This window comes from Haliotis rufescens, unplaced genomic scaffold (assembly GCF_023055435.1).
Source record: "Haliotis rufescens isolate VD_foot unplaced genomic scaffold, xgHalRufe1.0.p SCAF_3, whole genome shotgun sequence".
Taxonomy (NCBI): Eukaryota; Metazoa; Mollusca; class Gastropoda; order Lepetellida; family Haliotidae; genus Haliotis; species Haliotis rufescens.
Genome location: NW_025964001.1, coordinates 32,008,526 through 32,026,734, shown reverse-complemented (window position 1 = coordinate 32,026,734; position 18,209 = coordinate 32,008,526). Strand labels below are relative to the sequence as shown.

The following is an 18,209-nucleotide window of genomic DNA, read 5'->3' as shown; positions in this document are numbered from 1 at the left end:
TTAGTAATCACGGGTATCTGTCCTTTATCAAATCACCAGTGATCATTCAAAAACGTCGCCAATAACCCTAGAATCGTTTAGAATGTTTTGGCAAATACGCAAAAACGAACGCAGAAGCGAACTTTCCACCATATTGGGTTGAGTGTACAAAATCACGTTTCACGTATGAAGGTAATGAGATGCCTGTGACATCATGTTTATTTGAAACTCAGCTGTAATACATATATTCTTGAATTCCTCATACATTTTAGAATCAAATGATAAATGGTCTTTGTCACCAATACAAAGTGTCTATATGAAATCAAGCAAAATAAATTAGATGTGAAAACGAACTCTGTGCTTGGAAAACTGCACTTGTTTGAAATGTAAACAAAGCAAAATTCAGATTTGACACAGTGTAGCATTTTCTCCTATTTTGAGCTATCCATTCGTCTATTCATTGCATGCATTGGCTCAACATTTTCAGAATATGCATGGGAAGAGAATTGTAGCAAGAATTAGGGAATTAGATACCTTGCAATGATTTGATAAATTCAACACAAATTGTCAAAGTTACTGTCTTGCGTGTTGTCGTGACTGACAAAAAATCATGCACTACGACAATGATATTTATCAGAATTTCTGACTATTTCTCTTGGTTTCAATGAAAAATACAACAACAAATAACAGTACACAGATTGTCAGAATGATTGCTTACCTGTCGCATTTATGTATATACAATCCCTGAATCAATGAAAGTCCCCTTGTAAAATCCCGCATACTGTTGTCAATGAACACACCATTTTGTAGAAGTCGGTAGAGATGTCATATCCAACATTGTTGGACATATTTGGTAATTTCTTTTAGGTGAAGGTCCTTGAATGAGTTTCTATTATGATGTAGGCTTTGCATACCTTTGATACATTTTGTCACACAATTAATTTCACTATGGATATTTATCAATGTTCAGTATGATATCATATGTAGATTTTGGTATATGGTAATATATGAACCTTTGATAATCTCCTATTTGTTTGAACATTGTTTACATAAGAAATTGATAAGTTAAATTTATAGTGTTGCATACAATATTTCTTTCCCTCAGACAAGTGTTAGAAGATGTAATGTTGATGTTACTGCCCATGTACATATTTCTTGGGAGTATAATTGTTGTCATTGTGATTTCATTTAAACAGGTCAATGAGTAGCCATTTCATTTTATTTTAAAACTATAACTGAATATATTACTTTTAACAAAATGGAAAATATATATTATTTCCTAAAATATATGCATACATTTTCAGAAGAATTGTTTTTAAGGTTTAATGTTGTTTTTGATAAACAGGTGCGCTTTAGTCACATACGATTTACGAATCATTCCTCTCGTTTTGTATAATATAATCAATGGGTTCACCTTTTTTAAATATTGTGATCGCAGGATATTAAACTGTTTACTTTAATTCTCCAAGAATTGTGAAAAGTATAAACTATATATAAACGGTGCCATGTATACCCCGTGGGTCGAACCTTATGCGATGAACCTGATAATTCTATACCAAAGCTTACTACCGTATTCGACGTAATAAGCGCCCAGGGCGCTCTCAAAATTAGTAATAGGGGTCTCCAATTAGAATAAAAGTTAGGTGAAAAAACAGTTGAAAGATCGTAAACTTCGTGGTTTATGCTTACATTCTGAAATGATACAAAAGAAAAGTCTGTGCGTATTAGATATATTATTCCAGAATTTAAAAGCCCATAATTAAGGGTGCATATAATACACGAGTGTATGAAACACGAATAAATAAGTCTTGTGTACATTAATCAATCAGAAGGGATGCAAATTGGGATTGTTCACTTGCCAATATATTAGCAAATATCGCCTTGGGCGCTTATTAGAGCGGGGCGCTTATTACGTCGAATATGGTATGCATCTTTTCTTGTATAATTTTGAGACGAGAGGAAAAGAAATAATCACATAATTATGAAAAAATATATGTCCAATATTGAATATAATTTTGTTTGTTTTGAAATATTCATTTGCTTATTTGATTACGTAATATTGATGCCAAACAGGTGTGTCTAGTCCAGTTAAGATACATGGTAAACTATCCAAATGTTTATCTATTCAAGACATTATTTACATGGTAAAAGCAGTCATTTGGTGTTGTGTAAAACCCGTCAAATTCCGTTTTATACATCAAGATTTTCCATACCATGAATGAAAATGAGGGGAGATATATATTTATCAAAATACCAGTATCCTCTTTCTCCTACCTTGTCAATGCCATAAAACCTGTTGTGACGTCAAATAGAATGGTGTCATTTTGTTAGTAATTCATAACATTTGATGATAAGTCTAGTGCTCCATTAATAATGGTGTAACATTAGTCAAATTACACTAACACAATCAGGAAAATTTATAGGTTAGATAGGGCCATCCATTTCGCTAATACTTCCTCTATTATGAAGTATGATTTCACCATTTCTTATGGGTACGTTTATACCGAAACATATCCAGTTTCAATATTGATATTTGTGTTGGAATTATAAGTTTAGTTCCTCGTGAACAATGGTTCATGTTCCTTTTGGGACATGCATGAGCGTGTCACTGTCACACACCTGAGCAAACTGCAACAAACCTGAAAAGTCCTGCCAGGCTAATTACACATTATTTCGTAGGTGAGAACCCAGAAAAAAATACATAAGGTAGGATATTTCCATGTACTTTTCTCCAACAGAACAGAACTGAAAGAATTGTCAATGTACGTATATGTGCCCTATTCCTTTTTCAAAAGATAACATTCTCTTATAAATACCGTATTTTCTTGAGTATAGTGCGCACCCATGTATAATGCGCACCCCCCTCTAGCGGGTTCAATATTTTGGAAAAAAAAGAAATTTGAATATTATGCGCAGAAATTTTTTACACTGTACCCTTTCAGCGAAGTCCGGCAAACGAACGGGTGCTTTGAAACTTCGTCAGTACAAATTCGAAATTTGAGATAAAAAATCACCAGACATGTTTATTTACCGTTTAAATAGTATTTATTGTTTTGCTAGGCATTGTTTTATATTTAGGGAATAAGATTACCTTGCATATTTTCTCGTAAACTAAGCTGGAAACAGCAATCAGCTGTACACACGTTTTCTTGGAATCGACCGGTGATTCGGTCAAGACACACCCAATGATATAACTTTATAAGATTTTTAATGCAAGGATCGGCGACAATTGTATCTGAAACTATTTTATCTATCAGGAATAATATATTCCATTATTTTCTTAATTACATATATGCAACCTTTACTAAACATATTTAAAATAATAATAACCCTAAGCGAAGCAGCTGATCGCTATTCCCGGGTATTATTTTTTACATGGAACATGTCTGACCAGTCACCGTCAAGGCTCACGCGCACGTGATCGCGAGAATTTCATGTTGACATAGAATCGTCAAACAAAAACAAATATGACTTTTAACGAGTCAAAGTATGTCATTTATGATATATGTATCGATTCTCTGTCAACTAAAGTTTGTTTCAAGGCGTCAATAGCGGTATTCTGACCGTGGTTGCTGTTAATAACGGTGAGTTGTGCGATCTTCCGATCGCTTCACACATGATTTCGCCGAAATTAATAAAAACAATATTAAAAGGAATTTTGAATAAAATCAATGAAATAAGTTACAAACATAAGTCCAGATATACAAAGAACACTTTTTATAGCCAGACAGTGTAATTACATGATTATTTTGCGTACTTCAGTATGGATTTGTTGACATGGTATTTCCGGTGTTACGTGCTCACGGTAATGTCTTTCCAAGGGGGAAAAAAACATCCAAACTCATAATTCGTGTATAATGCGCACCCCCTTCCAAACAGCTGTGTTTTTTGGAAAAAAAGTGCGCACTATACTCAAGAAAATACGGTATATGGCTAACTCACCAGGTTAAGTGCCATCTTTGATTAAAGAAACAAAAATCTCATGTACTGTTACAAGAAATTACTTTATCGTATTCATATTACAATTATATTTTACAATTGTTGTTTGGAAACACTTCACTTCATACACAAGATAAATGTCCATATGAATTGTGTATGCATATGTTCATAAGGATCTTATCTATTTATTTAGTTGTCATGGAATAATATAATTAAATTATGACATCAAATAGTTACCTATTCACATAATTGATGTTCAGGTGAAAGATAATAATTTTTGAATAAAATATGTTTAAACTAAAGATAATAATTGAAGTTTGATCAGTTACACTGTGCTGATGCATTGACCTATATCTAGTGTCCATACACATAATCATTGTGGACAAAAATAACTACACTAAATATAAAAATATAACTTACTATTTTAAAAGCTGTGAACAGCTGTATATTATTAAACATAAACGAATCTATCATCAATATGCAATCATGGCAGTCTTTATATTCCTGGAATAAATTTTAAATGCTCTGTGAAATTGTTCTAAAATCGTGCTAGAATTGATAAATGTATTATAAAAGGAAAAATTCTTCAACTATTCCACATTTAATTAGAAACTAACACTGAAAATATGTTTATAGTATTTTATTAATATATACATCACGCACTTGTGTATATCCTATCATAATCGGCATCTCATGAATGCTATTTTGAAACACGTTTTGTCACGCCTATTTTCGTGCACATGTTGTGGAGGGTGATCATTGCCTATCAACGATATCTGTAGACGTATTGCCTAGGACACTATTATTATGGTGAAAACAAATCATCAGTGTCTACATTGCAGATACATGAATCATATCCCTTTATATTCCATTTAACATTGAATGGTAATCCTTATATATCAACAAACGTTCAAATAAAAGATACTGAAAAACTTGCATGTGGCGTGTTGATTGGTCACGGGATCATGCAAGGTCAAACGGATGAAATAATACGCCAATTATATCATCAAAGTCACATTGTTATTTCATATAAGTGATGATTACTGATACTATATAGTGATTTGTGTTTATTCTGTATGTGACGTACAGGCGAAATATTTCAAAATTTACTGTAATTGTTTTGCTATGAAAGCTTATCAGCAGACTACCTCTGTCTGTGACATCCCATCCGGTGACCTTTACACTTACTGAAATATTGCTACCAGGATTCAGGATCTTTATTTCGTTTTTCTTCTTGTCATATTAAACGTAAAATGACAAATGAAACATTCTTCAATTGAGAAGATCATCAACTTTTGCCAACATGACACAACATGACACATTAGATTTACGCGAATGTTAGTATTTCTGACATGATGACCTCGAAAACAATTTTTTTTATCTGTTTAACGTTTGGATAATAAATTTACTGAAATGATTCATAATTTACCGACGCGTTGTAATTTGCCGATAAAAAAAATAAATTTATACTCAGTTAAAATTAAGATATCGAGATATGATTATTGGAATGAATTTGCAGAAATTTGATGATTTAAACAGATTCCTTACATGAAACACAAACCACATTCAATAATGTAATTCAGGTAAGTTCAAGAAAATTTACAAATTATGTGTTAGCTTTGGTCTTAACCTTGCTACAATTGAAAACATCAGGATATTTTTATATAGTAATGTATAGTTTTCTATCAGGAATAAATGTTCAAATTATTTCTTTAATTGACCCTTGTATAATGAGGCACCAACTTTTTGAAATCGTCTTCCCTGTTTACAGCGCCTTATGCTAAAATATTTCAGCAGGTGACTATGCTTGTCGTAAGAGGTGACTAACAGCATGAACAGAATCGTGTGGTGAGACAGGCTGACTTGGTTGGTGCATGTCATCATATCCCAGTTGCGTGGATCGATGCTCTTGATATCAATCACGGTTTTGTCTGGTCCAGATTCGATTATTTACAGACAGCCATCAAATTGCTGAACTAAGCTGAATGCGGCATTAAACAAACAAATCTGGCATTCAAACCTATGATTAACAATTCACAACACAGGGACACAACTCTGTATAGCTCATTGTGGCATCTTAGACATCTGGTGAAATTTTGTTTGAATGCACACTCAGCATAACAAGAGAACTGTATCAAGTAAATAATCAGAAATGTGAATAGACAGGCTGAGAAAATTACATTGCAGCAGATGGTGACAGACATGTTTGTGACACATTTATGATTACATGTAACATATGTCTGGCAGTTAGTTCACTGGTTCAGTGTATGTATACCTAGTGACCTGCTTGATTCCTGTACCAGGGGTTCTGGAGCAGATCTGTTGATGCTAATGCCGCAGCCTCTAGATTATCCAGGTTTGCGTTCATGGTAAAACCCAACGGTAAGCCATGTTACATATCATGCCAAATCTGGTATTTTATTGTGACAGGGTGAGTGAGTATGGTTTTACGCCACTTCGCAATAATCCAGCAATATCACGGCAGGGGATAGCAGCCTAAATGAATATATATATATATGAAAATACAAATCTTGATTCATGTATCTGTGAAGTACATGCTGATGATTTTGTTTTCACTATAATAATTGTGTCCTACACAATAGATATCGTTGATCGGCAATGATCACCCTCCACAGTCATCTCCCACTTGTCAGACTCCCCATTTGTCAGACAGCTTAAAACAACAACCTTTATGGTTGAGGGCACATCAGGTGTGATAAATTCCCTTAAATCCGAATAGACTGGTCTGACAACTGGTACAAAAGAAAACAAAATGTATACAAATCAGTGTTTATTCTTGATTTATTATTGCATTATACTTTGGAATATATTGCTCAGTTTACTTTATATACATGAAGTATAATACATAACATATACATTATATATAATGACCGTCAATCTGTGGGAGGCGATGTCTATAGAGGGCACTGCTCATGCTGGGGAATGATGGTAGATACGGAATCTGATCTTCGTCTTCGGTGGCTAAGTCCTCATAGAGTGACTGCATATGGGTTGTTTCTTCTTTGGCCCTTTTTCTCAGGTTGCTGACAAACTTGAGCTTCTCAGGCTGTTCTAGGGGATGACTGGTCTGTAGTTGTCCTGACGTCATCACCAACAGTGCTGCATTTGCCAGTCTTCCGCACACCTCGCCAGTGTGTACAGGTCTACCTCACAGCATTCTTGTTGTGCAAGTACCCTTCTTACAGTACCTGTTGTGTTCCTCTGGTGGATCTGACGTACTCGACTTTGCATATTGCAGCTCCAGCCATTGTTTGGTATCCATTCTTCTGATCACGTGTCTTGTATAATATAGCTACACCGCATTCGACGTAATAAGCGCCCCGCGCCCACGGCGACATTTGCTGATATATTCGCTGGTGAACAATCCCAATTAGCACCCCTTCCGATTGATCAATGTACACAAGATTTATTTATTCGCGTATAATACACACTCGTGTGTTATATGCACCCTTAATTATGGGCAATTAAATTCTGGGAAAATATATCTGTCGTACATAAACATTTCAGGCTGTCACCATAAACCACAAAATCTATCTTTCAACTCTGTGTTTTTTCACCAAAATAATATTCTAATAAGAGCCCCCTATTTCTAATTTGGAGAGCGCCCTTAGCGCTTATTATGTCAAATACGGTAATTTCAGTAAAAACAGCTCAGATGAATTTAGCTATGAGACTAAACAGATCTACTCAGTGAACATATCCGTGACAACAAACTGTGAAACATTATAATATGAAGACATACACTTTAAAGGGATTTCAGTTTACTTTTAATTGGCCTACCCACTTGCGAAAACAAACTGCTTCTGTTGACAAAGTAGATTAAAATCACTTATGAAAACAAGTAGTAAGCACTCTCTCACAAACTTAAGTGAAAACAAATACATTTACATGTTAACCAAGCCGTTGAAAACTCCCAAGAGATTGCTGGTGTCTGGGTCATACCATTATGAGTAAAGGGTTGTGTAACCGGCTGTCTGACAAATGGGAGGACCCCTCCACAACATGTGCGCAAGGGTGTGAAAAAATATTTTTCAAAATAACATTCATGCATTGCTAAAAATGAAAGATATACACAACTGGGTGATGAATATAGCAATAAAATACAACATAAATATTTACAGTGTTCGTTTCACATTAACTTTGTGATAGTTAATGGATTGTTGCTTTTATGATATATTTATAGATTCTAGCATGATTTTTAGATTAAATTCACATAGCATTTTATGCAGTCTCATTAAAATCAGATCTTAGTTCTCACTATCGCTAAACAAAGATCTGAGGACATATCCTATTACAGGTCATGTCAGAACGACCTTTCATCCGACCAATCAAACCATCGCTTACCAGATCATGAAAGTGACAGTCAGAATATGTTTTCTAATCATGCAACCTTGGAAGTGTTAACACGGTGTATTCCGAACGACAGTTACGGCTTGTACAACTGATTCTTTCAAAACTATCGTCTATCTTTCGCTTCCTTAGGATAAACATTTGAACGGAGGAGGCATTGCACAGTACGTGGGAAGCACTGCCATACAATCACAACTATTTATTAGACATTCCTGAATGCTTGTTTTGTTCAGTTTTCAAAATTTTAATCCAGAACCGTGTCAACATATTTTTCAAGCGTAGTCTGAAATGGAAGTCGCCAGGTTGAAACAAGTGCCGTAAAGCTCGAGAAAGCTGCTTTGTAATTGGCTGATGTCGACTTCTTCTTAGGAAGTTTAACCATTGCCAACTGTTGTAGGCAGTTTAACCATTGCAGTGTTTCTACATGCTATTGGTGATTCCTGTGTTGTACCAATAACAACAAGGCCTGTAGCTGTTGCAGCATATTGTAGTAGATGTATGTGGGTGTGTTGCAGAGTCTGGTAAATTGTTTTAAGTGTTTTGCTTTTTGGTTTTTAACTACATGACAAAATGAATGCTCTTAACTTCAGTTTTTTTCTTTTTTCTTTTTTTTTGTTATTCATCATTAATTGATCATTGATTAGTTTTCCAAACTAATTATTAATCTTGCAATTAATATGTAGTCTTGCAATAGTTGTAACACAATTAGTATTGGTTCAGAATTGTCAGTTCCCCTTTGGGATGTAGATTTCTTGACTTTGTTACATTTGATCTCTTGACATAACTGTTGCTCGTAATTTGAAAAACCCAGGTTTTATTCCCAACATGGGTAAAATATCTGATGCCAATTTTGGATGTCTCTTCTGCCATGATATTGCTAGAAACTGCACAAAGCTTCATTAAAACTTAAATCATTCACATTTACAGAACTGGACTCCTAAACAACGATGCACTGCTCTTTCTCTCTTATGATGCCTGCCAGTTAAGATACATGATGCTACTTGACTATAGAAAGGCAGAATTTTAAAAAAAGTAGATAATTCATCTTTGTCACCTATGAATATGTTGATAAAGATTTATGCTGAATCTTAATTGGTTTTCATCAATCTCATCACTGTCAAAGATTTCCAAGTGAGGAATTTCTCCACCCCTGGTCTGTTTTATCCAAGGATGAAATGCTTACTTCAATGAAGTATTCAGCAGCAATTTGCCATGCATTCATCACACTGGGCAAGGTTAGGTCTTCAGCATTGGAACTGACAAGGCTTCCATCAAGTAATGTTGAGCAGGCATTGCATGGCAAACCTCATGGGAACAATTTTCAAGTCATTGCGTTTACTTTGTTTACGAACGTGCCATGAGAGAAATGATTCAAATTTCCCTTTCTCGCCATGTAGCAAGTGATATATGAAGTTTGGAAGTGCATTAACTTTGAAAGTAAATGTTTGTTGAGAGTGCAGAAATCCGAGGTGAATCAGCTTTGAAGATGGAAAACAGGACCATTGCTTTCTCTCCGGACACTATCACAGATCATTTTCTAGGGATTGTGTGGATGTTTGTTTTTGTAATCCGGCCTTGTCTTTCAATTTGTGTGTGTGTTTTACGCGGATTGTCATTGTAATTGTTAAGCAAATGGGAGGGCCTGCTGCAATCTGATTGGTTGAAAAGCTTGGCTAAACATGTTAAAATGGATCAGAAGGCGGGAAAACCTATGAACTTTTCACAGCAGTTGAATGGTTTCCTGGATGAAATTTGACTACCTTTCTGCAACTGTTCAGCATGTTCAGGTTATTAAAACAACACCTTTTTTTCTCTAAAGAAGGCTCATACTGATATTTTTGTTTGTTTGTTGTTTAACGCCGCACTCAGCAATATTCCAGCTATATGACGATGGTCTGTACATAATCGAGTCTGGACCAGACAATCTAGTGATTGACTTCATGACCATCGATCCACGCAATTGGAATACGATGACATGCATCAACCAAGTCAGCGAGCCTGACCTCCCTTTCCAAATAGTCGCCTCTTATGACAAGTATAGTCGCATTTTATGGCAAGCATGGATTGCTGAGGACCTATTCTACCCCGGATCTTCACATGTCTACTGATATTCTAAGGATGTCAACAAGATCTTGCTGCAAATCAATAATGTATGTCTACGACTGGCACAGAGCATACCTCTTCCATTGATGACTCCTAACAAATATTGTGTTTTCGTGTTTATAATATGCACTTGAATATAACACGCATGCCCAGTTCTTGGATACAGGTCTTGGTGGTAAAAGTGCCATCCTGTATATTGTGCAGGCAAAACCTACTTCGTTTCATTATCGGAGAATTCTTGGCTGGTGCTAATAGGACATTACAAACTTTGTAAAGAAGCCAGTGTTAATGTAAGTGTGTTGATAAACAATTGCTGGATATAATTGTTTACAACATTAATTGTATTTCCCAGACTGATATCAGAGATAGTGTTGTTGTGTGTGATTTGTTTCTTTAAATAACCCAACAATAGCAATCACCTGCATAGAAATAGATTTGTGGTGAAATTGAGAATAATAAAAGACAACACCAGACATGTATTGCAGGGCTCATTTTGCTATTGAAAACATGCATCAGTGCAATCTATTATTGAAAAATGCAACCTTATGTTTATGTCTGCATGCATCAAGTGCATGTCAAAATCTTTCAAATTTGTGTCTAACCCTTTACTTAGAGTGAGTGAGTGAGTGAGTGAGTTGGATTTAACGCCGCTTTTAACAGTATTCCAGTCATATCGCAGCGTGTCAGCTTAATGTGGGAGGAAAGCCAGAAGTGATGCAGGTCTCAGACATTTAGCACTTCGGTGAAACCCATGAGCACGGGTATGGTGCTGACAAACCTAGAAACATAATTGGGGCGAACCGGGATTCGAACCCACAATCATAGCTTTTACTTAGAAGGGTCTTTGAACACATTCAGTACCACTGAGTTTCATTTACCATACTACATCAATAATCATGTGTTATGCATAATCTGTCATGCTTTCTTGGGCTTTACATCAAACTGCGGATACATCAAGTTTATGTGCACGTTTCAATTCTGATGAACTTATGGAACCATGGTGCAACTAGGTTTTCATGTCAACCATGGTGCAAGTTAAATCAAGTTCCTTAAATCGAGCCCAGTATTGCATTAGAGAGAAGGAGTTTAGACAGGGTACATCTTGGGTACTGTGAATATGATTAGTTCCACAATGTTCTAAACTAGGAACTGTAGTGAATTATAACCTTGTTGCATGGCATTATAGTACTTGATCATAGAAACCAATGAATGCTGCTACACAGTGGGAATTGAGAGATAAGTATTGTTGTATAATTGCTGATCAATTCCCACTCTTATGCATTATAAAAAATCACTTACCATATTTGACGTAATAAGCACCCAGGGCACTCGCAAAATTAGAAATAGGGGGCTCTCATTAGAATATAATAGATTGCCCATAATTAATGGTGCATATAACAGATGAGTGTGTATTGTACACGGATAATAAATCTTGTGTACATTGATCAATCGGAAGGGGTGCTAATTGGATTGTTCACCAGCCAATATATTAGCAAATATCGCCGTGGGCGCTTATTAGAGCAGCGCGCTTATTATGTTAAATACGGTAAATATGTTTTTGCATTCATGGATGTCTCAACATAAAAACCTGAGTGCACACTGTGCATAAATCCACTATGATAATATTGCAAGACTACAGCAGGTAACATCATGCGCAGCTCAGAATCTACTTTACCAAATGTGCTCATATTTAACATCGATACTTGTTACCATAACATTACCGTGTCAAGTTTCTTTGTTCCTTTGAAAAAAATTATGTTGAAACCATAGTGCCTTCAACATCAAACACACTGTACAACACAGCCAATTGATGTGAAAAGCCTTTAAATCCTCATAGCAGACACACTGTCAGTATGTGATGGCTGACAATAGCAATGCATGTTACATGTCCAGCTCGTCGATGTACTGCAGTGTGCGGATGATACACCAATGCTGTCATGAAATGTTCAAATGTTAAGTTAGACCAATGTATAAATAACTTGTTTTATGTTTTTTGAAGATTTATTGAAGAATTTTTAAATTGCAGTTTGATATATATGTGCTCTTTTCAAGCATCTTGTTTGTATTGGTGAAATCTAATTTTCAAGCGTCTTGTTTGTATTGTTGGTGAAACTTGATTTTTAAGATTCTTTTGAAAATATTCGCATCAAAACAACCATGACCCACTTTTCCTCTCTCCTTGTGATGTATGTTTTGTTAAAATAGTTTTTGTGATAGATTCGATTGCAAAAATCTAACAAGAGTTCAGGTGGGCAAACGTGAGTGAGTATGTTTTTACGCTACTTTTAGCAATATTCCAGCAATATCTCGGCGGGGGACACCAGAAATGGGCTTCACACATTGTACCCATGTTGGGAATTGAACCCGTGTCTTCGGCGTAACAAGCTTTGACCACTAGGCTACCCAACCACCGCTTTGACTGTTGGGAAACCATCAGGACATTTAGGGCAGAATAGAATGCCAACACCCCATATTTTATAGGCAACTAATGAGGCTTATGTGTAACCTGGCTGTATGATCAAGGCACACCGATGTGGGTCATTGGTCATCCTGTCAACCACTGGTTTGCTGGCCAAGGTCAGCTATATGACTTTGGCATAGACAACATCCTCTGTTGGATCAGTGATCAACCTATCAGTGAACACTCCAGGTGAACTAGTTTCTGACACTACTGCTTGTTATATAATGCAACTGTTGATTAACCTTGGAGTTAATGGTTTTGAATTTGTATGATATTATTACTGTTACCATGGTAGAATAGGTCTACAGCAACCCATGCTTGCCATAAAAGGCAACTATACTTGTCAATACAGGCAACTAACGGTATCTGGTAGTCAGGCTCACTGACTTGGTTATGCATGTCATCGTATCCCAATTGAGTAGATTGATGCTCATAGTGTCAATCACTGGATTGTCTGGTCCAGACTCAATTATTTACAGTCGTATAGCTGGAATATTGCTAAGTGCGGTGTTAAACAACAACAACTAGAAACTGCATTTCTGTTTGGTTTCAATTTCTTTGGTTTTATAATACTGACATGTCGAAAGATTTCTTAAAAAAATTGTTTATGCAATTCTATTTTTATTTTCATACTCTGTGCCTGTCTATGTTGAGAGTGTGGGAGGTAGGGATATCGTAGGCCAAATATTACAAATGTATTAATCTCTCTACAGGCTTAATATTGATGGGATTTAATTTCATGGAGGCCCAACACTAAGTCTACATCATAATATCATTAATTATGATGTAAGAAATGATCTACCAATGTATTGCAGCGTTGCATACCATGTTGGATGAATTTAGTTTCCTGACATATATGTATATTTTTTAAACCCATTTCATTTAATTTACTGCCAAAGGATGTTATGTGATATGGCCAACTCGTTTCCATGTTGAAATAGCTGCCCTGCAGACATTAAGGGTTCATTAAGTGTGTGGCTCCTATTGTCAAGTCTTTACTTGCTCAACATGAACAAGCTAAAGAGTCAACAACAGTGCAGTAGAATGCAATTTCAGAACAAGCGGATCAGTTAAAAGAGAATTAAGTTAGCAGTTTAGTGTTGATTCGGCAAAAAGAGGATAATTCAAGAATCAATAATTAATTCCTTCATTCAAGAAATGAATAAAAACTGCATCGTCAAATTTAATGGTGTTTGGGCTGAAATTTTGTGCCTCAATAAGTATGGTTAAAATAATTCAAACAACAATAATTTCTGGCTGGTTGCTGCCACCAGTTTCATTTACCTGCTCCTTAAACAGGATAAAAAGTATTTGGTTTTACCAAATAGCTGAATGGTTGGTTGGTTGGTTGTTGAATGCCGCACTCAGCAATATTCCAGCTATATGACGGCGGTCTGTAAATAATCAAGTCTGGACCAGACAATCCAGTGATTGATATTATGATCATCGATCTACGCAATTGGGATCAATGACATGTATCAACCAAGTCAGCGAGCCTGACCACCCGATCCCGTTAGTTGCCTTTTACGACAAGCATGAATGGATTCGCATAGAATCAAATGAAAATTATACTTCGAATTCTGAGTCATGTCATCAGGATTAAGGATGTTGATGGTGACAAGGTGTATGATAGTATCATGGTGCTTACTTAACTGTATATATTCTTTCAAATACACTATGATATTAGTTTTTAATATTCTTGAAAGTTTTATCATATTATAAAAACTAACTACCGTATTTTCTTGAGTATAGTGCGCACCTATGTATAATGCGCACCCCCCTCTAGCGGGTTCAATATTTTGGAAAAAAAGAAATTTGAATATTATGCGCAGAAAAAAATTACACTGTACCTTTTCAGCGAAGTCCGCCAAACGAACGGGTGATGAGAAACTTCGTCAGTACAAATTCGAAATGTGAGATAAAAAATCACCAGACATGTTTATTTACCGTTTAAATAGTATTTATTGTTCTGCTAGGCATTGTTTTATATCTAGGGATTAAGATTACCTTGTGTATTTTCTCGTAAACTAAGCTGGAAACAGCAATCAGCTGTACACACGTTTTCTTGGAATCGACCGGTGATTCGGTCAAGACACACCCAATGATATAACTTTATAGGATTTTTAATGCAAGGATCGGCAACAATCGTATCTGAAACTATTTTTTTTATCAGGAATAATATATTCCATTATTTTCTTAATTATATGTAGCCTTTACTAAACATATTTAAAATAATAATAACCCTAAGCGAAGCAGCTGATCGATATTCCCGGGTATTATTTTTTACATGGAACCAGTCTGACCAGTCACCGTCAAGGCTCACGCGCACGTGATCGCGAGAATTTCATGTTGACATAGAATCGTCAAACAAAAACAAGTATGACTTTGAGTCAAAGTATGTCATTTATGATATATGTATCCATTCTCTGTCAACTAAAGTTCGTTTCAAGGAATTCAATAGCGGTATTCTGACCGTGGTTGCTGTTAATAACGGTGAGTTATGCGATTTTCCGATCGCTTCACACACGATTTCGCCGAAATTAATAAAAACAATATTAAAAGGAATTTTGAATAAAATTAATGAAATAAGTTACAAACATAAGTCCAGATATACAGAGAACACTTTTTATAGCCAGACAGTGTAATTACATGATTATTTTGCGTACTTCAGTATGGATTTGTTGACATGGTATTTCCGGTGTTTCGTGCTCACTGTAATGTCTTTCCATGGGGGAAAAAAACATCCAAACTCATAATTCGTGTATAATGCGCACCCCCTTCTACACAGCTGTGTTTTTTCGAAAAAAAGTGCGCACTATACTCAAGAAAATACAGTATTCAGAATAGTGTTGCACATGAAAATTATGTAATGGGTCTAGCATCCCGGGGGATTTCGGTTAGAATTGCAGAATTGACCCCCAATGATGGTCTTAAGAGGCTACTTAATGGTGCAGATGGTCAGTCTCAGTGACTTGGTTGCATGTCGTTGTGTTGTACCCCTCTGTTATGTCAAATAGTGTAAATGACAGGGTAGTACAGACTTGATTATCTACAGACTGACACAATATAGCTATAACTGTATACATAAACTAGAAGACCTACACAAGAAGACCTTGTGGAGAGGTGAGGTGAAATGGTGTTTCACGTTGCGTCCAAGGTTATTGCACTTATATAGCATTGTGCATGTGCATGTGTGTGGCTCCTTGAACTAGTCCCGACTAATGCCGATTTTATAGTGCTAGCCCACTGAGATACCATGCAGTTTAACAAGAATACCCCACTCAGACACAGTATACTGACTCCTGTACCTTCTGCTGTCTGGCAGACACTCTACTTCTAGACCACAGAGCAGGTATCTGCTGTGCATTGTACTATGTAGCAATATGCTTCTGAAACAAAACATGTCTATATTCAAAATTGAGAAGTCTTTTCTTACATCTACATCCCATGTTGACAGAGCATAATAATAAATTGAATACAAGATAGAATATTCATTTCTACTCTATAGTTGGGATGCAGTGTCAAGTAATGAATTCAGAGGCAAGCGAGTGTTAGTCACATTCCCCTAGGGCTGCAGTTGGACCGAGGGAATACGTCTCCTGAGCCAGACATGATTGCTGGAATTCCAATGTGCATTTGTACCAGTGTTGACCTGTGACATTGGCCTCTGAGGTCAGTGAAAAGTGACAAATTGTTTGTTGTGGAGATTGAAGGGATAATTGTGTCTGTCCCAGAAGTTTGGTTGGTTTGCTGTCAAAATTGTATTGACGTGTGAGTTAGGAAGGGAATATGAAAACTATATTGTCTGGTGATTTGGAAAGGGAATATGGAAACTGTATTGTCTGGTGAGTTGGAAAGGGAATATGGAAACTGTATTGTCTGGTGAGTTGGAAAGGGAATATGGAAACTGTATTGACTGGTGAGTTGGAAAGGGAATATGGAAACTGTATTGTCAGGTGAGTCTGAAAGGGAATATGGAAACTGTATTGACTGGTGAGTTGGAAAGGGAATATGGAAACTGTATTGTCTGGTGAGTTGGAAAGGGAATATGGAAACTGTATTGACTGGTGAGTTGGAAAGGGAATATGGAAACTGTATTGTCAGGTGAGTCTGAAAGGGAATATGGAAACTGTATTGACTTGAGGGTTGAGTCAGGAATATAAAAAACTATTGACTATTTGTTTGAGAAGGGAATATGAAAACTGTATTGACGGGTGAGTTCGGAAGGAAATATGAAAATTGTATTGATTGGTGAGTTAGGAAGGGAATACAAAAACTGGATTGACTGTGTGAGAAGGGAATATGAAAACTATATTGACTGGGTGAGTTATGGGAATGTTAAAACTATTTACTGGTGAGTTAAGAATAGAATATACAAATTGTATTCACTGGTGATTTAGTTAGGTAGGGAATATCAAAACTGTTGTGACTGACAGGATGGGAATATATATCATCTGTAGTGACTTGGGGGATTATTGAAACTGTAGTGATAGACAATAATGGAATACAAAACTAGCCATAGACATTGAGTCAATACAGAAACTGTAGGAATAGAAAGTGAGGCAATACAGAAACTGTAGCAATAGACAATGAAGCAAAATTAGTAGCTGACAGGAAGGGAATTAAACAACTGTAGTGACTGACTTCTCCTTAAAAAGGGAGTGCAAAGTACTGTTTTCATTTTAGTATGGTGCTTTGTAGTAAATAAATGAGAACACTTACAAATGTTTATAAGTTGATTGCAGTGGTAGAAAAATAAGTGCAGACAGCATTAACATAGTTCTACACTGCCTCAATAGGAGCTTGGTGGACTTCAGTTGTGTACTCAAACTGCATCAGACCCGTGAAGATGCGGGTAGACTAGGTATTCAGCAACCCATGCTTGCCGTAAAAGGCGACTATGCTTGTCGTAAGAGGCGACTAACGGGATCGGGCGGTTAGGCTCGCTGACTTGGTTGATGCATGTCATCGATCCCAATTGGATCGATGCTCATGATATCAATCACTGGATTGTCTGGTCCAGACTTGATTTTTTTTACAGACCACCGTCATATAGCTGGAATATTGCTGAGTGCGGTGTTAAACAACAAACCAACCAACAACCAACCAAACTGCATCATGTTTCATCATGTGAGAGTAATCTCACCAGTATCCCATATGTGATGTAGCTTTCGTATTGGGAAGGTGGTGTTGTGCCCTTGTATAATGTGTGCGTATTGTAACTCCTGTATTTAACTTACAATGGTTGGGATCGTAGGTGGCTCAGTGGATTGAGATGATGCAACTTGCTGTGGTGAGTTGAGCCTTTAAGTTAGTGCCATGATTCATTGGTTGTGGGTTTGGATCTGGTTTGTCT

The 18,209-nt window shown here is 36.3% G+C and overlaps 1 protein-coding gene across 2 annotated transcripts in view; it reads left to right on the top strand.

Moving 5' to 3' along the window:
• The window catches only part of LOC124146151 (alpha-(1,6)-fucosyltransferase-like), a 145,573-nt gene that overhangs the window by 45,476 nt on the left and 81,888 nt on the right, over window positions 1-18,209 (top strand). The window lies entirely within an intron of this gene.